The sequence below is a fragment of the Macrobrachium rosenbergii genome, chromosome 15 (genome assembly GCF_040412425.1).
Source record: "Macrobrachium rosenbergii isolate ZJJX-2024 chromosome 15, ASM4041242v1, whole genome shotgun sequence".
Taxonomy (NCBI): domain Eukaryota; kingdom Metazoa; phylum Arthropoda; class Malacostraca; order Decapoda; family Palaemonidae; genus Macrobrachium; species Macrobrachium rosenbergii.
In genome coordinates, this window is record NC_089755.1 from 41,972,668 (window position 1) to 42,000,120 (window position 27,453).

Sequence of the window (27,453 nt, forward strand, 5' to 3'; positions counted from 1 at the left end):
TCAACATACTAGTTTTCAGCTCTCTACCCTCAGTGGTTTTAAAGATCCGAGGGCGGACAGAAAAGTGCGGACAGAAAAAGTGCGGACGGACAGACAAATAAAGTGAAGAATATTTTAACCCAAGCACGAAGAACGTTTATAAATGAGGAATGAAACATTAGAAACGAAGAATAAAGTTTCACTCTATTGGCGTTTTTAAATGTGATAAATGCACCAATCAAGAAATAACGTCAAGCCTAACTCAGTGATGTCTGGTTACCCGTCACACGCGATAATATATTTCCTACCAGAAATCAATGTTTCTCGAAGAAATCTGGACTTTTCTAGTGACTATGTGATTTTATGACTTTAAAGAATAAAATTCAACGTATTCTCCAACCGGTGATGCCCCAGTGAAATAAAAAAAAATGGTTTGTCTTAATAACCCATCTTCATTTTATAACGCCAGTGACTATAATCAATAAATCTAATTATTTTCATATTTTCATTCTATCCGAATACCTCATTATCATAGCCAAAAGCCACAATTCAGCTGAAGTTGGGCGCACACCGTGAAAAGTCATGTTCGATGTGGACTTTCACATTCATTTGAACCAGATCCGTGCGTTTTGTTTGTGCGCATGTGCACGAGTTTGTTAAGACGTGTTCGAGCGTTTGTTCGTGGTCATTTGCTTGGGTTGTTTTTACGTGCGTTTGTGTGTGGACATTTGCTTAGGTTATTTTTACGTACGTGTGTGTGTGTGTGTGTGTGTGTGTGTGTGTGTGTGTGTGTGTGTGTAGTGTGTTTGCATTTGTGTTGTTTTTGTTTGTAACGATCATGTTTGTGCGTACATCACTCTATGAAAGTGAGTGAGTGTGGATTGTTAGTGAAATGTGCCAGTCGATAATATATATATATATATATATATATATATATATATATATATATATATATATATATATATATATATGTATTATATATATATATATAAAAGATTTTTCTACGTCTATATGAAATAGTAACCTTTCCGAGCACTTCTATACAACGTACATTAATTTCCTAAGAATGCCATATAAAAGCATTTAGAAGTCTAATAGCAGGCATAAGGTAAGGTTACACAAATCACTTACCATCAGAGGAATTCACCTGACTTTATAAAGGATGCCAACGAAGAAATCCCAAGACTTTGAAATCACTGACCTTAATCATTCTTAACCTCTTTGAGGTTCTTCGGCGCAAACAATCATGTCACTGAGAACTGGCATTGAACTGATAAGCCAAGTCTCTTCTATGCTCAAGTGTGCGGCTTTCGTAATCTACGTATCCGAAGGACACGTCTGACAACGCTTGGAAGAAAACCTGGAGCGGTCAGGTGAAAAATTACCATTAAGCCATAAAGCACCTGAAGGAAAACCTGACGGAACTACTAAAAACGAAAATTTCATTTGTGTCCTTTCTATAACTAAGCATTATTTCGGGTTTAATTTAATTTTCAAGTTGTCAACGCCGCCAGCGGCAATAGTGCATCAATACTTAATGCTGGTCATTTCCTTTCAAAACCGAAATTATGGATTTCGTGTCCCAGATCGCTGGAATCTTTCAATATTGTAATGAAATGATGGCCTCCTGAGGATACGGGAACTGGAATATTCTCGGTAATTTATAGTTTTCAGTTCTCGAAGTAAATGAGCTGATTTTCGAGAGAATTTCATGGTTTCGTTGGGTTTGAAATATGAACAAAGCCCTATTTATTGGTAGCAGTTTAAAATTTGTGCAAAGCAGTAGCAAAGTTTAGAATATGTACAAAGCCCAATTCATTGGCAGCAGCGTTTAAAGTATGTACAATGGCCTATTCGTTGGTAGCAGGGCTTAAAATTTGTGCAGAGCAGTAGCAAAGTTTAGAATGTGTACAAAGCCCAATTCATTGGTAGCAGAGTTTAAAATATGTACAAAGCCCTATTCATTGGTAGCAGAGTTTAAAATATGCACAAAGCCCTATTCATTGGTAGCAGCGTTTAAAATATGCACAAAGCCCTATTCATTGGTAGCGGAGTTTAAAATATGCACAAAGCCCTATTCACTGGTAGCGGAGTTTAAAATATGCACAAAGCCTTATTCATTGGTAGCAGCGTTTGAAATATGTACAAAGCCCTACTCATTGGTAGCAGAGTTTGAAATATGCACAAAGCCCCATTTACTGGTAGCAGCGTTTAAAATATATTCAAAGCCCTATTCATTTGCAGCAGCGTTTAAAATATGTACAAAGCCCTATTCATTGGTAGCAGAGTTTGACATATGCACAAAGCCCTATTCATTGGTAGCAGAGTTTGACATATGCACAAAGCCCTATTCATTGGTAGCAGCGTTTCAAGTATGTACAATGCCCTATTCATTGGTAGCAGAGCATCCTTATCTTAGCAATTCTCTAACAAAAGCGTTCTATATCAACTCCTAGGGTAATGTCACAGAGGAATGCACTTAATGATGCTAACTTCATGAAAGTTCTGTCAGTGTACACAATGGTGGTGATCATACTGAACTCCTGTTTACTACAATGACCCAAAGAAATTGAAAAGTTTACTAACACTGAGAAGCACATGGTTTGTCTCGATTAATAAAACCACTATATGTTATCTCAAGCTACACTATTCGGATCTTTCCTAGATAGTGACCCCCAACAAAGTTTATTTCAAGCTGCAATATTCGGATCTTTCCTAGATAGTGGCCCCCATGGGTTTACGGGGGTCGTTATCTAGGACTAGTATTTCTTGGGGGTCATTATCTTTATGATATTACAGTATTTTGTTTATGTTTTTACAGTAATTCCCAACGGGTTTGTACTAAATACGTCGCAAAGGTGGGTACACACCGGGTTAAAACTCTCGGGGGTCACTATCTAGGAAAGATCCCAATATTCTACGTGGAATCTAATGCACTCTTACCTGTGAATTACTCTTGGTGTGAGGATCCACCGATTAATTGTCCTTAGTATTCCAAATCACCTGGAAAAGAGAATAATAAATGAAATTAGATACAAGCAAGTTAAGAAAATCTACTGAATGAAATGGGTGAAAAGTCAGTAAAAGATATTAATTAAAAAAGTAACGAAAAAATGAATGGTTTACTCTGAGGTTTGGCTTAGAAATAAACCATTAGAGAACCTGACAGGTATTTAAAACAAAATGTTCAGAGTGTGTGTGTGTGTGTGTGTGTGTGTGTGTGTGTGTGTGTGTGTGTGTGTGTGTGTGTGTGTGTGTGTGTGTGTGTGTGTGTGTGTGAGAGAGAGAGAGAGAGAGAGAGAGAGAGAGAGAGAGAGAGAGAGAGAGAGAGAGGGCTGGAACTTCTCCCTTAGGACATATATATATATATATATATATATATATATATATATATATATATATATATATATATATATATATATATATATATATATATACATTATATATATATATATACATATATATATATATATATATATATATATATATATATATATATATATATATATATATATATATATATATATATATATATATATATATATATATACATATACAGTATATATTAACTAAACTAACATGGCCTTCCGCAGAAAACCTCAGTTCCTTATAACGATTAACAAAAGCATTGAATAGGTCATTACAATTATATTAATTTCCCTCCAGACTTTTCTATTCTAACTTTCAAGTCAAAGCGCCTGAACATCGATTTCTTCATTTCTGAAAGCCAACGTGCCAAATGCATTCTATCTGACCTTATCAAAATGAATTTCCAGTATTAACACAGATCTGAAACTCCCGCGATGTCTGTCAAACTACCTCAAGTTTTACCACCCTGGCAAATATAGACACGGGCGTGTTTTACTTTGTTCCAGACAGGCGCTCATGTGCTGTTCGTCCAACCGATGCGTTTGGATATATGTGGAATGTGTTTTTGTCCGTTGGGCCTTGTTCCTGAGCGACTGATTTGTTGAACAGAATTCTGTACAGGATGGATTATCAACTTTAGGCCAACGGTCAAACGCTGGGACGTGTGAGGTCATTCAACGCTGAAAATGATCTCGAAACATATTGTTGGGAGAGGGTGGAAAGGAAGATGGAAGAAAAAGAATTTGGACGGAGGTACAATAAAAGGAATGGAAGGGGTTGTAGGGGTGTGCCGAAAGGACGCTGCGAAGAACCTTAAGTAATGCCCACAGTGTACCGCGCGAGAGACACTGATGACGCTAATTCTCAATGGGGAAAATTCTGTACAGTTCGATATATCTGGTCTTTAAAATAACAAAAAACATTTTTCTTAGTGCATGAACTACTTCCTTTCTATAAGCAAGCATCATAACTGAAAATTCACTAAATCACAGGTTGCTTCACTGTGAACGAGATGCAAGGCCAGTGAGGATTACTTACAGGAATTTCTTTGAAATCCTCTCATTCTAACCTGGGCGAGCCTTACATGAAGCAGTAACATATTTATCAGCAAGCAATCCTACGTGAAGGAGTGGTATTCAAGGGAAATGAGAGAGTGGTTGTAACTTGCAGGAGAATGAACAAAAGTAAAAGACGAGGACGTCTAGTTTAAATTCAGGGGAATCCGCTGTTTGTGAGAGGAGCGAGATGTGCGTCTGAAGCAGCCAATAAATAAAAGAAATAACAGTAACTAAAGCAAAACAATGGACGAGAGGAGAGAAAGTAAGTGTGAGATGCCAATAACCAAGGCATGAACAGAAAGGTCGGATGAGGAAACAGAAATCTGCTTCTGTACCTGACTTACGGCGACCAAGAGGCAAGAACTAGACTTACGGAGACCAAGAGGCAAGAACTAGACTTACGGAGACCAAGAGGCAAGAACTAGGCTTACGGTGACCAAGAGGCAAGAACTAGATTCACGGAGGCCAAGAGGCAGAACTAGACTTATGGAGACCGAGAGGCAAGAACTAGACTTACGGAGACCGAGAGGCAAGAACTAGACTTACGGAGACCGAGAGGCAAAAACTAGACTTACGGCGACCGAAAGTCAAGAACTAGACTTTCGGAGACCGAGAAGCAAGAACTAGACTTACGGAGACCAAGAGGCAAGAACTAGACTTACCGAGACCAAAAGACAAAAACTATTGTGTTTGATTAAGCATTATTCTCAAGTGCTACTCGTTACAAAAACACACAAATGAAGCCGGGAAATGGTCTTTAGATCACTATGCAATTTGCCGCAAAACCTGAAGTTATGAACAAAGCCAATCGATTAGGTATATCACTTCTTACGCCTACTTTGGCTCAGCACCTCATCGCGACCTGTAGCCATCAGCACCAAAACCTTTCAATCACATTAAGTTTATCAAAAGAAACAATTCACTTGTAAAAGACAGGACTAGAAACCTGTTCCTAACCCATTAATTTCATCAGGGTTTCGGACGCGCAACAGCATAGAAGCTCTGATGGCAGATATCCTTACCAACAGTAGGACTGCAGACTCCCTCGCTACTTAGGGATCAGAAGGATGAGTAAATATGAAAAGGCAAAATTATATACATGACTGAATCTCATCATTAATATACTGTATATCTATATGTGCAGATAAATATATACACACGTGTATACTATATATATAAACACACATGTACATATATATATATATATATATATATATATATATATATATATATATATATATATATATATATATATATAACGACTGGAGAGAGAGAGAGAGAGAGAGAGAGAGAGAGAGAGAGAGAGAGAGAGAGAGAGAGAGAATCAATTAGCAAAGTTTATTTTACAGGCAAGGATGCCACACAAAAAAAACCAAAGGAGAGAGAGAGAGAGAGAGAGAGAGAGAGAGAGAGAGAGAGAGAGGAGGCAGCAGGAGGTTTGGTGACGAACAGAAAAGCAGCAGCAGCAGCTTAGGGGCATAGGAAAGAAGTAGGAGGGAGGGAGGTAGGAGGGAAGGAGGGGTTGGGAGGTAGTCAGGGAAGGATATGAAGGAGGTGGTTGTTGGGATAGTGAGGGGGGGAAGGGAGAGGGTAGGAAGAATAGGAACGAGGGAAGGAGAAGGACAACTTAATAATTCAACAGCGTTCGAAGTATAAATTATTTGTCGTCAACGAGAGTTTGACAAAAGTCGGTGATTTCTTGTCGAAAAGTTTTCTAACTTTGTTATCATCTGTCTTGGCATGATGGGGGTGCCTGGCGGTGGTGTGGTGGCCATGGGAGGGAGAGGGGGGGATATGAGGCGTAGGAGGTGGGTGGGTGGCGAATTTATCATGATAATACACAATGGATAGAGAAAAATAATAACGGAGATTGTGGCGAGGCAGAGAGAGGGGCATCAAGCGACAATGGATTGTTTCTTCACTCCTCCGCTAGAGGCACGGCCCTCTGCGTGTGGGAGAGAGAGAGAGAGAGAGAGAGAGAGAGAGAGAGAGAGAGAGAGAGAGAGAGAGAGAGGGGCGTCCTGGAACCAGTAAATCAGGATATATCCATTTTTTAAAATCTAACTAACTTTGAAAGTTCCAGTGTAGTTTTTCCTTAGTTTTTAATCTAAAGATGAAAGATGGCTTCTGAGCAGGAAATATTTGCAAATATACATATCCCCTTTTAGTCACATATGTGGTCTCGAGTCCGTTCATTATTCTTGTATATAAATGGAGAAAGAATGAGCCAAAATAAAAATACAAAACTTAAGCTAGTTCGGTCTTTGCTATGTAATATATAGTTTGGGAGGAAAGGATGGTTAGTTTACAATCCCATAAGAACTGACGAGTCGTTTCTGGGTTTGGTAACTGATGGACAGAAATTTTCAAAGATGCTCACTGCTGCTACAAACGCCATCTTTATTTTGTAAAAAAAAAAAAAAAAAAGTATTGAATTTTCCAATGAAAAACTACTTCCTATCAGTTAATTTATCTAATATCAATTAAATATATCGTCAGTACCCAATTACTTATTAACATTCACTCATCTACCTATAAAGAACTTTAATTTCCCTTGAAAAATTAAAACCGAAACACACACAGTTACTAAATCAACCATAAAATAATTGCCACTTCTTGAATGGAATCGGAAATGGAATATAGAATTTAGGCCAAAGGCCAAGCGCTGGGACCTATGAGGTCATTCATCGCTAAAAGGGAAATCGAGAGTAAAGAAGGTTTTAAGAGGTGTAACAGGAGGAAAACCTCGCAGTTTCACTAAGAAACAATTGACAGGAGAGGGTGGAAAGTAAAATGGAAGAAAGATAACATGAACGGAGGTACAGTATAAGAAATGAAAGGGGTTGCAGCTATGGGCCGAAGGGACGCCGCAGAGGACCTTAGGCCATGCGTACAGTGCACCGCGTGAGGTGCACTGACTACACTAACCTTCTACTTCTTGAAGAAACGTGAGCAAGGCACAAAAGCAGAACAGCAGATTCTCTCACTTAGCATCGTCAACTACGTCGGCAAAGAAAAGTTCAGCACGAGAAGACGTCTTCCCCTCCGATCATCTCCCGGTTACAGATTCCTTCCTGTAAAATCCGTCACGGCGCCATCTGTTGTTTTTGGGAGTTCCGCCTCCCGAAGAATTCCGAAGAGGGGGAAATCTTTTATGCTTTTCGCTTTCAACTTTGGAGGAAAAAATTGCTTTCGCAAGTGTTGGCTGTCGCAAGGTGTCACCCAACAACAACTTGAAAGGCAAAAAAAATAAAAAAATAAAAATAAATTATTTTACCTTCATCACCGGACCGCTACGATGATTTGTAACTCTCTAAGCTTTGGATGAAGTTGCCACTGGTTTCTCGTTGCTTATGACCTTAGTCGTTGGGACGCCAGAAAAACGTTAATTAATAATCATGTTTCGGTACCAATGTGGCCTTACCGCTAGAAGAGGTTTTCATAAATAAATTCACCTCAATTACATCTGATCGAAAGTCCTTTTGGTTGCATCTAGCCCATCGAGAAGTCGTTGGATATTTTAGGAACAAGAGCCCGTAATCGATTGATTTACTCACGTAATCTGGCGTTTCAATGATGAAGTCTTATTTATCAAGAAAAAACTCGAAGGCATTGTCTATTGCTACCCTCACTTCTCACGTATACACATTTCAACATTAGGTAGCCTTATATATGTTAACTATTATATATAAACACTTTAAACCATTCTTATTGAACGAAGACACATAGATCGTAGTGACTTTTTAATAGACTTTTTTTTAGTATCTTAGAAAAACAAGTAAAAATGCGCCGAAGTTTCTTCGGCGCATCGAGTTTTCTGTGCAGCTGCTGCAGCGTATAATCAAGGGCACCAAAAATAGATCCATCTTTCGGTGGTCTCGGTATAATGCTGTATGAGCCGCAGGCCCATGAACTAACCATGGCCCAGTGGTGGCTCATCCTATAGCGTTGCCATTAGCACGATTATGGCTAACTTTAACCTTAAATAAAATAACAACTACTGAGGCTAGAGGACTGCAATTTGGTATGTTTCATGATTGGAGGGTGGATGATCAACATACCAATTTGTAGCCCTTCAGCCTCAGTAGTTTTTAAGATCTGAGGGCGGACAGAAAAAGTGCGGACAGAAAAAGTGCTGACAGAAAAAAAGTGCGGACAGAATAAAGTGCAGACAGAATAAAGTGCGGACGGACAGACAATGCCGGCAACAGTGGTTTTCTTTAACAGAAAACTAAAAAAGAGGAATGAAGTGGTGACCGAAACTTTACTTTTTTTTTTCTTACACCTGAACTACTTCTCCTCCTAAGTAAAATTCCTGATCTGAAAGTTGCCGTTTCATAGACGTAAAAGCCTTAGAGGACGGGGTTCATTATCTGGGATCTCCAGTCCAGAGCGTATTTCCTTCTACCAACTTCTGAGTTTTAACCGGAGGAACGACAAAAGTTCGCCCTCCGGGTCGCCAGCAACGGCCCTTTAAACTAAATTGCAGCCCTTAAGAATGGTGACTGACTTTTAATACACATTCTCTGGTAAACACTCAGAGAAAATTTTGATGCATTTTTTTTGGGAATATATATTATATATATATATATATATATATATATATATATATATATATATATATATATATATATATATATAAATTCAATTAATATATTATATATATATATGAAAAATATTAATATATGCATAATATATGGTATATATTATGGTGTATATATGTAATATATATATATATATATATATATATATATATATATATATATATATATATATTATATCTCACAATATATAAATGTATATTAAAAAATTACAAAGGCATTGAACGAAATAAGTATCAGCCAGCAGTTCCCGGTATTAATGTAGCCTGAGGAAAATTTACGTTGCTGTAGAAAAAAATAATTAATTATTGCCCTACCATGATATTCTTGACACCATTAGGGTGCGCTACAATGCATCGGTTTACAGAATACTGTAATGTGTAGTATTCTAATACTGTGCTTTGCTGACGGAAAAGACGGGAGGGGTGTCGGAGAGGCTCTTGCGTTGGTGGTGGAGGGTGGGTAAGAGTAGGTGGAAGAGTGTGACGTCACCGCGTTCAAGATCGAGCAGCGGTTGTCATAACGCTTCAGTTGTTGTAACGCTCCTTGTATTTCCCAGCTAATCGCACCTTGTAAAATAGAAGAGGAGGAGGAACAAATGAAGGGAGGAAGTGAAAATATGGATGGAGGATGAACGAGGAAACGCAAAACCCCCTCATCAAAACCACGAAACTGAAAAGTCGGTCTAGACCGTGGCTGAATATCGTTCCTCAAACAACTCTTGAAGTTCCATCAACTAGGCTGAGCCATGACCTGTGACAATACCGGAAGTCAGAATCGTTTTTTTTTTTTCTTTTTTAATTTATTTTCTCTCACCGTTATCCGTAGTATAGCAAAGATGAAAAGTAAAAGCATCGTTGATATATTGTTCAGCAATCACTGATCATCCACGTTCCCGAGGCAGTGATGATTAGACCCTTTTGTGTAAATAAAAGCGCAGATTGGTATTTTACAAAGAGAGGGCTTGTATTAACATTGCCAAGAGCTTAACGTTTGTAAGTATTGTAAAACGAACGACACTCGATTTTACTATCCGGCTTTTCATTTACATTACAATACGCGTATTGTTCGTGAAAAATATAGTACTATTAATGAGGCGGACGTGTGTATTTCATATACCGAAAAACAAAACTTGTTCCGTACTTCGGAATAAGCTATTGAACGAGTGATTTTATTTAATTTACTCTCTGTTATACAATTTATTTGATTCATTACTTGGTGTATTAAGTTTTATTATCTGTGTCATCGAAAGTGAATAGAAGTTATAGCTTCAACGAGTCTGTTTGTCTACGAGATAACTCAAAATACTACATTATTTCAGCGAGATTTGATGTTAGGGTGGATTATGGGGCCAAAGTGGTCTTTTGAATTTAGAAATGGATCTGGATCCGAGACGTTTTGTAGCTGATGTGTGTATGGATACTTGGTTTTTTAGTTGGATTTCTGACGTAGTGTTAAAATGAATAACACCGATATTGAGAGAGAGAGAGAGAGAGAGAGAGAGAGAGAGAGGGAGAGAGGTCTAGTAACTTACGATGCAATAACAATGTTTGAGAGAGAGAGATGGATTAGTGTAGTAACTTACGATGCAATAACAATGTTTATTATATCTTCTTTTAGCATCTGTTTTTAAAGGATTTTAGTTTTTGAAGGTGTTATGGTACCCCAAGTCTCCTTGGATGCCCTTCTCACTCTAGCAACATTTAACCGTATTCGACCACTTATCAGGTACATAATTCAGTTAATTAAGTCACCAGATTCACGATGAATTTCAGCAAAATGTGCTTATACCCTCTGATCTCGGTCGGGAAATTGAATCTGGCTCGCTCGAGGTGGCGAGTGTCCTAACCACTGAACTGGGAGGATCCATAATAATAATAATAATAATAATAATAATGAACTGAGAGGCATAATTATGTATCACAAGGATCAAATACAGACTTTCTTACACCCGGATTTCATCAGGTGTGCCTGTAACGTTCGTCACATCATCTAGCCTGTAACCCAAATGCTAAAAATAATGAAAAGGACAAAAAAATTATGAATCTTTTTTTAGTTTATGCTTTCAATACAAGCACTGCAACCTTGACAGTTGGCCCTTGCGGAGTCTAGCAATGGTTGGATCGCGTTGCAAGACTAAGTGGAAATATAACACCATTGGATGGCGTTTCATTCATTAGTCCCATTTTATCGAAGCAAGTCGCCAGACTGACGTTTAGTCCTATGTGCGTTGTGGGGGATTCTAAACCAGCAATAGGCCTACATACTCTAACAAAATATTTCAAGCTGTAGAGAATTCCAGAATAAATAATAAGGAAATATATATTAATACATATACTGTATATATATGTGTGTATGTATATGAGTATATGTACATATATATATACACATGATATATATATATATATAATATATATTATATATATATATGTATATATATTATATATATATATGTATATATATACATATATATAAGTATATATGTATATATATACATATATATAAGTATATATATATATACATATATATATATGTATATATATACATATATATGTATATATATATATATATATATATATATATATATATATATATATATAGACAGATAGATAGATAGATAAAAAATATATAACTACCAACTGAAGAAACATAAAATTGGTCAAGTCATAACATCCCAGAACATGAGTGTGAGAAATTCGGGAAAAAAAATTGTGATCGTGAAGGGAATAATAAGAACTCTCTCTATCTCCATGTAATTCACAAGTCAGTCATCTGAGCTTGGTCAAGGCTTCCCGTTTGACAAAAAAAGGTGCTAAGCACAGAGCCTGCTAAGCCGTGACAAGGACGTCATGTTATGTTCAAATGATGTGCTTAGTAATAAGATCCGAGTGATGGACGTTAATTAGTTTTAGATTCCTCGGACGTCATGAATAATTATGAATAAATTACCACAGGGTTGTTCATCGGGCGGCTTCACTCGGAAATGTTGCGGAATCACCGTTTCGTGTTGCTTTCTCCTGTGGGCGCCGTCTGTGTGAATATTAATTTCTTTAATTTATGTAAGATATATGTGTTTATATATATATATATATATATATATATATATATATATATATATATATAATATGTATACATATATATACATACATAATATATGTATATATATATACAAAATATATATATTATTTATATAACATATGTATACTATATATATATATATATATATATATATATATATATATATATATATATATATATATATATATATATATATATATATATATACAGTATATGTATATGATGATTTAGTCATTATAGCAGACATGGAAAAGAACTGCAAGAAAGGTTTTATTATTTTAAGGAGCCCTAGAAAAGAAAGGACTGAAGGTGAACGTTGGAAAGACGGAGCTAATGATTAGTAGCAAAGAAGGACATGAAGAGGTAAACACTCAAGTGGAAGATGGTACAGTGCTAAAAAACAGAACGAGGAGTTTAACTACTTGGGATCAATAACAGCGGAGGAGGGAGGTACTGAGAAAGCAGTGAGACAGAAAGTGAAAGAAGCATGGCGGAAATGGAGGGAAGTAACTGGAGTCGTTTTAGACAAGAAAATTCCATTAAGGCTCAAAATGAAAATTCATAAGACAGTTGTCAGGTCCGTACAATTATATGGGGCAGAAACTTGGGCACTTAAGAGGAAAGAGGAGGGACTGCTGGAAAGACCCGAGACGAGGATGGTGAGATGGATTGCTGGAATATCACTACTGGAAAGGAGGGAGAGTCAAGATATAAGAAGAATGTGTGGTACATGTAATGTAAAGGAGAGGGCCAGGGAGGGAAGCTCGTCTGAGATACTATGGCCATGTAATAAGGAGAGAGGAGGTGGAGCCAATCAAGAGAGCTAAGAACATGCCAGTGATGGGGAGGAGGAGGAGGAGGAGGGCGGAAGAGGACAGAGGATGGGATGGATGTGGGTGAGGGGGGGATATGGGTGAGGTGGGACAGGGGGAAGAAGATGCAAGGAATGGTAATTGATGGAGAAAGCTGACTGAGCAGCCGACCTGCTATACAGTAGGGATTGATAAGGTCGAAGAAGAAGAAATATATATATATATATATATATATATATATATATATATATATATATATATATATATGTGTGTGTGTGTGTGTGTGTGTGTATGTAGTATATAATAAAATATATATATATATATATATATATATATATATATATATATATATATATATATATATATATATATATATACCAATTAATTTTAATGTTAAATTACGTTTATTAGAAAAGTAACATTCCCACTTTTCAAGATCATAGAGATCTCTTGAAAGACACGAACAAAACCAGAATAAGACCATGAATACAAACACAAACAAATATTTCATTAATGATTATTTTCAGATTTTTTTCATTTTCTTAACGAAAGCTTCGAGAGCGATCACCCCAAAGGGGCGACAAAGACTTGTAAAGGGCACAACCCCCCTTCAGTATTCATTTTCTCTCGCCTCCTACAGACAGGTCCCTTCAATTATTCAAACCGGACGAGGGGATCATGGGGATCATGAACTTTTAATTATTTTTATTTATTTATTTATTTATCTATTTTTATTCAAACCGGACGAGGAGATCAAGAACTTTTAATCTAAATTTTATTTATTTTTTTTTTTTTGCAGAATTTCCTACTGTATTCTGTTACAACGTTCGACGTCTCGAGCACTTTACAATCTAATCCCGACAATGCTTCGTGCAGCAACGAGCGACTTGCAGCAGCTGCAATCTTGCAGACGGAATGAAAGATTTATAAAGCAATTTTTTTTTTTTTTTACCCGGCCGGATTTCTTTGAGCCGACAAGCGGAATGTCAGTGAATTTGGAAGTTAGGAGGAACGTTGTTCGCAGCGCCAGAAACGTTTGTTTCCTCGTGTCCTCGAGGTATGTTTTTTGACGTTTCTTGCACAGTTATTTGACACGAAATTCGCCTAAGATCGTTTCAGTTTTGTGAACGTGGAATTCCACAGGAATTTCGTTCGGGAGAACCGTGAAGGTTTGTGGGGAGGGAACACCTATCCGTTATTTGTTCGGTTTCTTTGATTTTACGTTTTTTTTTTTATTTTTCTGTGAGAGAAAACTATTGAGATGGCTATTTGTCTGTCCGTCCGCACTTTTCTGTCCGCCCTCAGACCTTAAGAACTGCTATGGCTAGAGGGCTGCAAACTGGTATGTTGATCATCCACCCTCCAATCATACCATACCAAATTGCAGCCCTCTAGCCTCAGTAGTTTTTATGTTATTTCAGGCTAAAGTTAGCCATGGTCGCGGGTCTGGCACCGCTATAAGTGCCAACAACACAGGCCACCACCGGGCCGTGGCTGAAAGTTTCATGGGCAGCAACTGAGGGTTTCATGGGCCGTGACTGAGTTTCATACAGCATTATATGCTGTACAGAAAATCCGATTGAGCCGAAGCAACTTTGGGGCATTTTTTACTTGTTTAGTCCTGTACACAACAAATAAGAAATTTAAATATGAACTGTAAGAAATTATACTAACCAACAAATCAAGAGCGTCTTTTAATAAGGAACCGAAATTAACTTACTCCTCAATAAGTTTAGTCTGGTTTAAAAATTGGAGTTCATTCAAGCCTTTTTAACAAGATTACTACACGTGGAATCTTTTGTTATCGAGCAGAACTAGAAGCAAATGCCTAACTGATTTGTTAAGCCACATACCTTTATCATCCGTCATCATGTGAGATTCTTATATGTAAAGATCAATATTAAGGTCAACAATATAACCTGCTAAGTGAACTCGCGGAGAAAGGAATGTACGAGTCCTTTTGAAGTTTCTTTAGACCCTGTAGTTAAAATGCCAAGCGCTAAAATCAATAGTAATTTTAAACTAATGGTACGGAAACAATATATATACTGTCGAAAGCTTCCTTAACTCTTACTACACCTAATCCCAAATTCTCTAAAAATTTGGAAGGCGGTACCTCAATCGATTATATTTTTTCGGTATAATAAATTATCAGTAGTATAGGTTATATAGCAATAATCAATAGGACCACTAGTGTAGAATCAAGCAATTATATGCAAACTGTAGTGGACTGGAATGGAACAGAGAATTTACACTAAAAGCCAGAGCTAGGACCTACGAGGTCATTCAGTGCTGAAAGGAAAACAGAGTAACAAGGCTTTAAAGGTGTAATGGGGGGGAGAACCTCGCAGTTTCACTATGGAAAAATGGTTTGGAAATAGTTGAAGAAAGTAAGATAGAAGAAAGAGAATATGAACGGAAGTGCAGTAAAAGGAATGAAAGGGGTCGCAGCAAGGGGCATAAGGGACGCTGTTACGAACCTTAAGTGATGCCTAGAGTGTCAAAGGTGAAAAATACTACGGATCATGGCTTTGAATAATAATCTTCTATGCAATTTAATACAAGAAAGCAGGTTTAAAAATAGAACTAGACTTTCCTATTGTGCAGGAGCTACGATACTGACGAGAAAACACTGAAAGACAATTGCAAAATATAAGAAGCACCTTATTTTGAAAACGTACATGGTCCCGCCAGAGAGAGAATTATCCCTGTGGAAGACTGTACATAAAACCAAACAAAGTGAAACAAAGTGAAACGCGTGAGGTTCACTGACGGCCCTACCCCCCCAACGGGGTGAAAGTTGGTGTGGAATAGGTCGATGGGGTGAGAATGTATGGATTGCCCAGAGAAATTTAATTTCCACCTATTACCTATAGCTAACGTTGTCAAGTACCGCGAATTTCGACCGTGCAATTTTGCAATAATCAAAGGAAATCCAGCAACTTCCAGCAACCTTTCTGTGTGCTTTACATACGATGAATCTTTCATGATAATTCATACTTATTTGCGTATGACCTCGGCACGTGTTGGAAGCAACGAACATTTGTCGAGTGGATCCCTCCTTTTGGTAAGCGAGATTGTTTTTCATTAAGTGAGGAATTGCATCCGATATTATCAAACACATATTGAGCTTACTACTATTTGTTTTTTATTCACTGAGAGATAAGCGGCAATTCAGAAAAAGATTAATGGACTTTCGAAGAGCGAATTTCTTGTAGGCTGAGAACATTTGTAATCACTTGTATTTTTACGTTCATTGGCCATATGGGGAAGAAGTCGACTGGACTACAAAATCATTTATCACTCTCATCACTGAAATCTGGCTATACTCGCATATGACTGACGAGCTTCATTGAAATAATAAATTTATATTATTCTGGTCAAGTGGCAGTCCGGTCGTTAAGTTGCTTAGAAGACAGCATACATTTTATTTTTTTCAGGACAGGATCCATGATATGGCTTATCTCATACCTAGTCTATATCGGAGATAAGACTTACTGTCATATGACCTTTAACCATAAATGACAAATATAGGGTGAACCAAAAGTAGGTGTAGTGGGGTTTGTGTTAGGGTTATACTATAATGATGGTGTTTATCATAACTATGGCGTTTGTGTTATATTAAATCTTATAACTAAATTTATTTAAACTATATTTTTTTCTTGTCAGATGACCCATAATGGCAAATAATTTAACATAACTGTACAGTATGTGTCATCTCAAAATAAATGTTATTATCTACTGTCTACCTACTTTTGGTTCACCTTGTAGACTGTCACTGGACTGGTTTATAACACCTGAATTTATTCACTAAATAAATGGCTCAGATGTAAATATTTAATTTACAGTGGGATCACGTTTTAGAGAATTTTAATAAAAACGGGCCGGAAACTGAATTATTAATAACTAGAGTATTATAACTGTATGATTATTCTAAGGAGGAACAAAAGCAGAACGCAGAGACTCAGTCGTCAAAAATGGAAAATTAAAATCTACAGTATTATCCAAAGCAGGAGTCAGTCGTCTGTAACACGAAAAGGTATCATGATACAAAACTCCGGAGAACGGCCTGCAAGACCCGTAGAACGGCTGGGTGCGAGACTAGCGGCGACTTGGGCTCTAAGACTAGGGCGGGGGCCTTTGTTGCAAAAGACCCCCTGGAGAGCGACTGGATGCAAAGACTTTCGGGGAGAAGCGACTTGGGTGCAAAGACTCCAGGAGAGTGACTTGGGCGCAAAGACTTGTGGTGGGGGGAGCGACTTGGGTGCAAAGACTCCCCCTTGAGAGCGACTTGGGTGCAAAGACTCTCCCCTTGAGAGCGACTTGGGTGCAAAGAGGGGGGGGGGGAGAGCGACTTGGGTGCAAAGACTTCGGAGAGCGACTTGGGTGCAAGGACTCCGGAGAGCGACTTGGGTGCAAGGACTCCGGAGAGCGACTTGGGTGCAAGACTCCTAAGGGCGACTCGGGTACAAGACTCCGACCGGAGCGCGTTTTGGGTGCAAGGACCCCGGAGAGCGACTCAGGCGCAAGACTCCGGAGAGCCACTTGCGAGTTTTTTATTCTAGTTTTCTAAAACAGAACTTAGTTTATTTTCCATTCTCTTTGTCAACTGCGTGGACACTGAAGTATTCTCAGTGGCGTACTGCATAATCTGAGCTGAATATGAAATTATTAACAATATTTATGTCCGTGTAATTTCGAACGTATTTTTTGTTTATTAGATATGTACAGTAGAGTCTACATCAGTTCATCTTTCTTGATAAAAGAATGGTCTAGTTGGATAGTTTGTGTGTAGATATATATATATATATATATATATATATATATATATATATATATATATATATATATATATATATATATATTTATTTATTTATAATAATATATATATATATATATATATATATATATATATATATATATATATATATATATATATATATATATATATACATACACACACACACACACACACACACACATATATATATATATATATATATATATATATATATATATATATATATATATATATATACATTATATATATATATTTTATATATATATATATTATATATATATATATATATATATATATATATATATATATATATTATATATATATATATATATATATATTTATAATATTATATATTCATACATATATACGTACATATATATATATATACATAATATAACACACACACATATATATATATATATATATATATATATATATATATATATATATATATATATATATATATATATATATAATCGTAATCCTCTAATCTTCAAAGAGAAACTATAGCTTTTTTTTTTTATTTCGGGTCTCAAAGGACATTTATTTTATCGCCACTTGTTTCATCATCTAATGATCAAGGAACCGACGAAGACAGAATTTTGTCAGAAAAGCCACTATATTGTCAAAAAATAAAAAAATGGAATAGTATTTCGTGTAACACCAGTTCGTTTCCACAAATGTTATTCCCAGATCGGTTGGTTTGTAAACTACCTTTCAAAGAATTGTACAGGATTTTGTACAGTATTTTGGTGAGTCTACGTCGCGTTCGGATTTGTTTTCTGCGACTGGCTAATGACTGGGTGATGCTGATGTGTTATTCAGGTCTTCAGAGCGGGGTTTGGGCAACAGCACTGGAATATCGGGAGTCATTTTAGGTCCCTCTGCCTATGTTAGGCTAAAGGAAAGCGTAATGTTAGAAGAATTCTTTGAGCATTTAGCAGAATAATTCAACTTGCCGGCACCCCACATCCCCCCCCCTTAATGTTACGTGGTTGCAATCGCTTATGAAATGTAATACAAGTTAATATATCTCACTGGTGGGGAATTTCCACCGAAATATTTGAAATGTTAGTGCCCCGTAGCGGGGTAAGGCCTTCAGCGCAACGCACGTGGCATACTGTAGACATTAAGGATATTTAGAACGTTCCTTTCGGCTCCTAGCTTAGCCCACTTCTTAGCCTCTTCTCTACCTCCAATCCTGCTTCTTTTCTCATCTTGCTGTCCAACACCTCTAACTATTACCTAGTGCAACTGCAGGGTTTCCTCCCAGTTCCACCGTTAGGTCCTTGTAACGTCATCTTTTTTTTCTGGATCTCGTTATTTTGCTGTCCAACTCTCTTTTCATTGTCTTGAGCGCCGCTGAATGGCCTGAAGTGCGCCGGCGCTTGGCTTGATATCTTACTAGATATCATAAAACAGCCAATATTGTAATCCTTAATAATTAAGACTTTAATTTGACAGAGAGAGAGAGAGAGAGAGAGAGAGAGAGAGAGAGAGAGAGAGAGAGAGAGAGAGAGAGTCTATATAAGGAAATCGGAGAGGAGTGACGAACCAAGTGACACCTACAGGCAATTCGGAATCCCGCTTGCAAGCAAAACGCCTCTGTGGTGGGTGGGGGTGGAGGGGGGCGTCGCGTCGTTAATCACTTTTAGCTGACGCAAGGGCAAAACCCAAAGTGCTTTTTGATTGGACGAGACAGTACGTGCGCCAACGGCGTCTTGTGATTGGCCAGTAAAAAAAATTTTTCGTAACCCAACCCCGGCGATTGGTCAGTCAACCGTTCGTCTCCAGAGTCAACCCAATAAAGTGTAAATTGAGTTATGAAAGGGTTGGCCTTTTCTTCTTTTTTTTCCTTTTTCCTTCTTCGTCCTTTCTTATTTTTTTACGGGGCAATGTGTGTGTAGGTCGTTTAGGAACAGGTCAGTGAGGCCGGGGTGGGGGTGGGGTGGGGGTAAACTCCACACAAAATTGGAGGACTTCAGGGGAAGGGGCTACCTATATTGGAAGCCTCCCACCCTCCCTCCAAGAAGTGGATACAGAGACCCATTCTGAAATTTACAGCTTTTCCGAAGGTTTTACAGTTGTTGCCGGAACCTTTATGACGTCGCGTTTTCTGCATCGCCTCAAGAGGAAATATTTAACTGGGTTTTGTTGTTTTGAGTAAGGATAGAGTTATTTTTCACAATAACGCCATTTCAATAATGATATTAATGATGAGAAATATTTAACTGGATTTTGTTGTTCGAGTAGTTTAGCCAGAGTTATTTCTCAAAATAACGGACTAATAATATTAATGATAATTACAGTTTGGAAAGGACTAAAACAATTCGGACGTAAATGCAAAATGTATTAATAATAATGTAATAAAAATCTACAATTATATAAATGTACAGTATTATATTAATATGCAGAGTAAAACAAAGATTTTCGAACACCTGAACGGTGTTTCTCAACTTACTTTTTGCATATTAATACAATTTATTTATATGATTGTGGATTTTTATTACATAAGTTTAAAACGATACTGTGAATGTTAATGATAGACACAGCATGAAAAGTATTTAAATAGTACACACGTAGATGAGGTAAAGTTTACTGAGATATAGGTAGTGACGGAAATTTGTTATTAAACTGTTCAATATCATTTACATTATCGTTGCCTAACAGTCTGAGTCGCACAGTTACCGAAATTACCACCCACATTTCAGTAAAATTAAATAAAGAATAGAATATAGGATTGAGGCCACAGGCCAAGCGATGGGTCTTACGAGGTCATTCAGAGCTGAAATGGAAATTGAAAGTAAAAAGGTTTGAAAGGTGTAACAGGAGGAAAGAGAATATGAACGGAAGTACAGTAAAAGGAATGAAAGGGGTTGCAACTAGGGACCAAAGGGACACCTCTGAGAACCTTTTCAAGTAGTTTCCACAGTGCACTGCACGAGGTGCACTAACGGTACCTGGCTCCCTGCGGGGTTGGGGGCGGCAGTTAGAACGGTACTTGATTTAACACCTGAAACCAAGCGTATGTACCATAACGACAAGGTCTTCAACTACTTCTATGTATAATAAAACGATTTAGTCAATTATGCAGAACCGTTTTTGCCAGAGAATGGTCGCTTTCATGTTCACTTTGTCTGTCTGTCCGCGGGGCATAAAGCGAAACATTTACCGCAGTTCTGCGTGCAAGGCAAGGCTTGGAAATATCGGAGAGATATTTCAGACATAAAAGCGATTTCTTCAGTCCGACGGATTCTGTCGCGATTTAAATGCAGAGATTGCATTTAAGATACATTGCTTTCAAAAGTGTATATATATATATATATATATATATATATATATATATATATATATATATATATATATATATATATATATATATATATATATATATATATATATATATTTTTTTTTTTCTTTTTTTCTTTCTGTTTTAACGTGCTTTTTATACCCATTTTTATATGGGGTAAGCACGGTGCCTTCTTTTGAAGGACTTGATTTATGGTGGGTAGGCTGTAACCTCGACCGGCTGCCTCCTGCCTGACATCGTTTAGACCCCGGTACTGAACTGGTACTGAACGTGTTATTATATATATATATATATATATATATATATATATATATATATATATATATATATATATATATATATATATATATATATATATATATATTTGAAGATACTGTTGGGAAGCATCTACAGCAATTTGTCTTGTTAGGAAAGAAGCACAGAATCATTTTCATGCCTGGTGGACTCTCTGCCTCCAATCAAGATGGTTGTGGTTTTGATCAGATTGGTCAGTATGTACGTCTGTTCACCTGTCCGTTACCAAGACTGGACAAAAGAATTATGCGTGAATTCTTACGAAAATTTTACTGGAGGTGGGTCCTGTGACTGGCAGAAAGTGGTTAGATTTTCAGAGGGATCCGTAATTGTATAAGGTGGCCTTTTTTTCTTGTGGGTGTTAGATTCCATAGTTTAAGCGATGATTTTCGGTCTACGAAGGTTTTTTTTTTTTTTTTTTTTTTGCTGTTTTCGGTGACCCACTTCAATGGTGAAACAACGCTATTCTGAGAGAAATTCGTACGTTTGCAATCTGCTGCGCAAGAAGAAATTTGAAATTACTTCTCCTCCTTTTAAAAAGTGCAGAAGCCTTTTCATAAAAGGAGTCAGAGAAAGTGGAAAAGCCTGACCCTAAAGACATATGGGCACGCTTTTAAAAAAAATTCGACTGAAAACAATGTGCAATTAGCTCCTCTCTCTCTCTCTCTCTCTCTCCGTAATACCTACTTTTCTAAGATGGCGGCAGTGTACCAAAAAAGAATCTAGCAGATGTGATCCTTTGTCTGATAATGCAAACCATGATTACGAGACCCCTTCTTGGTGAATATATTATGAACTCCTCCCCCCCCCATCCCCCCACCCCATGACGAATACCCCTTCCCCGAATCTCGTCTTACGTTCGTGTATACATAGTATATAGCTTAGTTTTATGAAATTCAGACTGGCAAGACAAGCTGTAGGGCAATTTCGGCCGTACACCGTTTTCTTGCTTACCCATATATTAAAAACAGCTTAATATACATCGAATGTACTTATTTTAATTTTTCCCTAACTATAATTACACACAGCAACTCATTTCCTGAAAGCTCTCTAAGCAAACTCATCCCCACTTGGCTTGTTACACGAGTCTAGGCTAATCGTTGAAACGCAAAGAGACATAAATCATTAAATCAATCCACGGAAGTGTGTTATTATGTGCTATTAATATAGATTCTTCATGCGTAGATGATCTCACATTTAAGAATGTTTAGACAATGAGTGCATGGAAGATCTGTTTCTAAACACAAATAGACAATTCGCATCAACTAGAACACTTAGACCACTGTACAGTACAACGCATCTGTGCATAGGCGTGTACACCACGAACCACGTAATCACTTTAAAAGGGTTTTATGAAGCGTGATGACGTCACGGCGTCTCTTGAGTCTGTTGCATTATCTTAAGCCCCTTCCCAATCCCATCGAGGAATGAAGTCTTGAAAACCGTGAGTAAATCATTCTTAAAGAATAAATAAATCTAGAGGACTTATAAAATAGAATAAGATGCTCTTACATCGTTTTCTCCTAAAACAGTTTTACCTCACTCCTGACATTCTCTCAACCCCCAGCATTTTGAAAAGAATTTCCTCTGCGCTTCATTTGTTTTCCACACTGACACTTGTAAGGCTAGATCTCTTTCTGACTATGACCTTTTGTTACATTTGTTGACTCTCTCTTACATTTCTCTCTCTCTCTGTCCCAGGACACATATCGATAAAATTATTGCGGGAAATTATTTCTTCCTTGGTGCTGAAATCCCTCGTCAGATCAGGCCATCAAGAATTCAAAACAGCCAGAAGTGAAATACGGCTCTGCTGGAACTCGTCTTTATAAATGTCGAACCGCTCCTTCCGAAGAACAAAATCGCCGGCGCTAAGAGTTGATGTTTATTTAACTAAGGGGAGGCAACGTAGGGACATCGAGAGCGCGCCTGGTGTCTGTAATTCCAGCTCCATCCACCCTACCCCCACCCCAGCGAGGTCTCCCCCAACCCCCAGCCTCTCCTCCCCTGAAGGCCTTGGTTCCCCGATGCCAGATTACGTACCTGGATTTGAGCAAATTAATCACTAGACCGATTTCCACTTATTTGCTCTCATTATGAGTCTGCAAGTTTTTCTCGGAGTGGGGCTTAATGCCTTTTTACTAGTATTATTTTTATTTATACACCAGAGGCTTCTGTGAAGTCGTTTCTGAAGATTCAAGCTATGCATTGTTTTTTCTTCAAGCAATATGCTATTTATTAAGACCTGGCATTTGGTAGAGATGGGAAAAATATCAAAATACATCAAAATACATTGCCTTTGCGGCCAGTTATTATGAAGTAATACCTCAGTTGGTATTGATATTCTGATATTTTCATCAACGTGTCAGTCTCTCATCCTTTTTGAAGACACAGGCCGCTGAAACATTGTTGTTCAACCACTGCAAGCATCCCAGATGTCAGCCCGAATTCTTGTAGTTAATATTTTCTCTGTTTGTTGGCGAGGCGTGTAAACGGGAGAGAGTTTTCCCCCTTGAAAAAGTGTATACGAGTCATGTATGTGTGTGTGTGTGACTGTGAATGTGTGTTTGTGTTCTCCTTTTCCGAAATGCAAGCGCCTGCCTCCCTCGACCCGAAGCCATTTTCTTTTTAGAGGAAAACAAAAAGGGTTGGTTTTCCTCGGGGTGGTTTTCCTCAGGGGAGTTCCTAGAACACCAGCAGCGACATGGCCGGCTGCTGTCCACACCTCTCCCTCGAATAACGAAAAGGGTTTTCAGAAGCCCGAAGACAGAGACGGAATTCGAAATCCCTCCGCCGCGAGATTGAAATGAAAAGCAGGAGGCGGTACCACCTCCTCCTCCTCCTCCTCCCCCTCCTCCTCCCCTCCCCTCCTCCTCCCCCTCCCCTCCCCCTCCTCCTCCTCCTCCCCCCCTCCCCCTCCTCCTCCTCCTCCTCCTCCCTCCTCCCTCCCCCTCCCTCTCCTCCTCCCTTCTCCTCCTCCCCTCCTCCCCTCTCCTCCCCTCTCTCCTCACTGTTCGGTTGTACTCATGTCTGGAGGGAAAACACTGGTACATGTCCGTTGGACATCACGCACTTAGTAGTTCATGAATAATCTTGAAGGCCTTCAAGAGAGCAGGGACCGTTTCAGTCGGACGAACAGGTGTATCAGATTTGACTTTGTAAGTTGCCAATAGTGCTTTTGATGCGTCGAGACAACTGAAGAATTATGAATTAGAAGCAATGGATGCATTAACATAGGAGATAACTTAAAGTGAAACATAATTCATGTGAGAGCTTATGAATATTCGAAATGTTTCATGATGCGTACAGCACGTACAGCTATACTTTACTACGATGTAATAAAGGAACATAAATATAAACAGCTATAGCATAGGGTGGCAAGTACATTGTCATATAAAGGTTAATTTGTTCTGCATGACAAATCAACCTAATGTCGTTATGGAAAAGTAAAACTCGTGATTATAATTTCCATATTTGTAGACTTTTAATTTTTGCCCCTCATTTATCTTATCACAGTGCATGCGCAATGTTTCTGAAAGCTTCAGGTGCTGCGTGCAAGTCTTTGAGTTTTATTTTAAAAGATTTTCTCACCTAAACAAGTCTAGACCTTTAGAATTCCACACCTATTGATCTTTCCCATTTCCTACCTCTTGTTTCCAGACCCTAAAAATCCTTTTTTTGTAGATAGATATATATATGTGTGTATATATATATATACTATATATATATATATATATATATATCTATATATAAATATATTATATATATAAATATATATAAATGAAATAATTATATATATATATATATATATATATATATATATATATATATATATATATATATATATATATATATATATATATATCATGCATGTTCAAATGAAATCCTCATCTGTCGATTTAAACCTGATGAAATCTTGCTGAGAATGGACTGCACAAATACAATTATCTCCCAACACAAAAGGTGTTTTTAGCTCTTGAATGCCTCGTTGTAAAATGCGACCATTTTACTCCGGGGATGCATAGAGCCTCAGGTGTGTGATCGGTCGAATGGACAATATATACATTTTAAGACTGTAAGGTTATACGAAGGTTATAACGGTAACAGGTACTTTATCCAGCAATTGTATCTGATGTATTTTTGTACATGGTGTGAACAGGTCATGGCTGGCCGCTCGAGCATAGATGGTTAATTTAGGGAATACCTTTCATTTCTCATTCTTTATTTTTTTTACTTTACCTGTATGCAGGTTTACATAAACACGTATATACATTATATATATATATATATATATATATATATATATATATATATATATATATATATATATATGTTGTATATATATATATACACATATACATGAGTGTGTTTTACACACACAAGCACACACCTATTTACAGAATAATTCTTCATTCTTAGTACAGCCTTTCCATCCGTACATCATTCATCAAAGCCTTTTTCCTTTATTTATTTGCTTACCCCTGGAATCATAAGAGAGAGAGAGAGAGAGAGAGAGAGAGAGAGAGAGAGAGAGATATTACTCTGGTCAAAATGTCTATTTTATATTTCAATAAAAAAACCTGGATAGGCTCGACTAAGTGATTCTCATCCCTCGGGCGCCAAACCAGTAACCTTAAAAAATACTCTGTTTTCTCTCTCTCTCTCTAAGATTGTGGTTGTGAACAAGGTACTACCAAGACATAATATGTTAATGCAGTTGTTTATAGGTAAAAACTGTAATGACCGGCTAACGCCAGGAGCTTCAGTGAAATCTTAGGCTTATACCAATGGCACAAGAAGCCCTTACGAGTAGAATCAAGTAACAGTCAAAAGTAACAGTCACAAGTAACGGTTGCGGACGCATGAACGTACTGTCAAGAACATACCTCCACCAACGCCACTTCTCAGAGAACTTAACTTCACAGAGAACGGGCACCCCATTTTCTATGATTACATACCAATGGCAACCTCAAACCAAATTAGGTCAAATCATAGTCAACTCCCACAAAAATCGTTCATTCATTCATTCCAGAGATATGTCGCCAATACATCTAAATATAACCAGGCTTGAAATATTACCTCCTCCCAACGAATAATTGCTGAACCAAATAACGTGGTATTTCAGAGCAGAAGTATGGCGGGAAAAAGGAAAAAATATCCATTCGAAATATCTGAAAGAGCAGCCGGTGCAATTGGCTATCTTGGTCCCCTGGGATAAGTCACTTGTATTTAGAATATTTGGTATTAGGCCTTTACCGAATTTTTTTTTTTTTTTTTTAACCCAGGGTGAAAGCTTTTACCGACAATTTTATTTCCTGATGTTTGCCTGTTTTGTTTCCAGAATGACGCGTTTGTTGTTGTTGTTGTGGCTTTTCTTGAGGGGTTGTCCTATTGTGAACACTGGCTCTTATACTAAAGCAGTTCCTGCGATTTTTTTTTTACTTTGGTTTTTTTTTCAGTTATATTAACCATGTCTTTCGAGAGCATCAACTATCAACTTATTCCAGAATTCGATGACGGGATGGAATGGAATATGAAATCTAGGTCTAAGGCCAAGAACTGGGACCTATGAGGTCACCCAGCGTAGAAAGGGAAACTGTATTTAAGATTGGGTTTTCAAGGTGTAACAGGAGGAAAACCTCGCTGTTGCACTATGAAACAATTGTCAGGAGAAGGCGGAGGAAAGTAAGATGGAAGAAAGAAGATAAGAACGGAGGTACAGTAAGTTATGAAAAGGGTTGCAGCTAGGGGCCGAAGGGACGCCGCAAAGAACCCAAGCTAATGTCAGCAGCCCACCGCGTGAGGTGCACTGACCTCTATGAGAAGAATCCGATGACGATTCTGTTAAAGTAAGATAGTTAACGAGTTATGTACGAGAACAGGAGAACCTGACGGTAAAGGCCAGTTTCGGAAAAGGTTAAATGTAACTACGTAGTGGATAAGTGCGATACTAGAGAACGCTCTTGCGAAGATAAATTATCCAGTGTGCGCTTTATAAGATTAAAAAAAAAAAAGTTTGTGTCCATTACAATTGTTTGGTTAAATTTATATGTAACAGATGAAATGTTTTATTTGCATGGATATAAGGGTTTAATTTGGTCTCCCAGATATCGTTGCTTTCTCATCTTGTATATTCTTAATTACGATTATA

General features: G+C 37.6%; 1 long non-coding RNA gene across 1 annotated transcript in view; it reads right to left on the minus strand.

Annotated features, from left to right (window-relative positions):
- LOC136846591 (uncharacterized) overlaps nucleotides 1-27,453 on the minus strand; it is a 96,949-nt gene that overhangs the window by 63,807 nt on the left and 5,689 nt on the right. Inside the window, exon 2 of the long non-coding RNA XR_010855456.1 lies at nucleotides 2,923-2,982. This is a non-coding gene — a long non-coding RNA (uncharacterized lncRNA). The remainder of the gene's footprint in view (nucleotides 1-2,922; nucleotides 2,983-27,453) is intronic.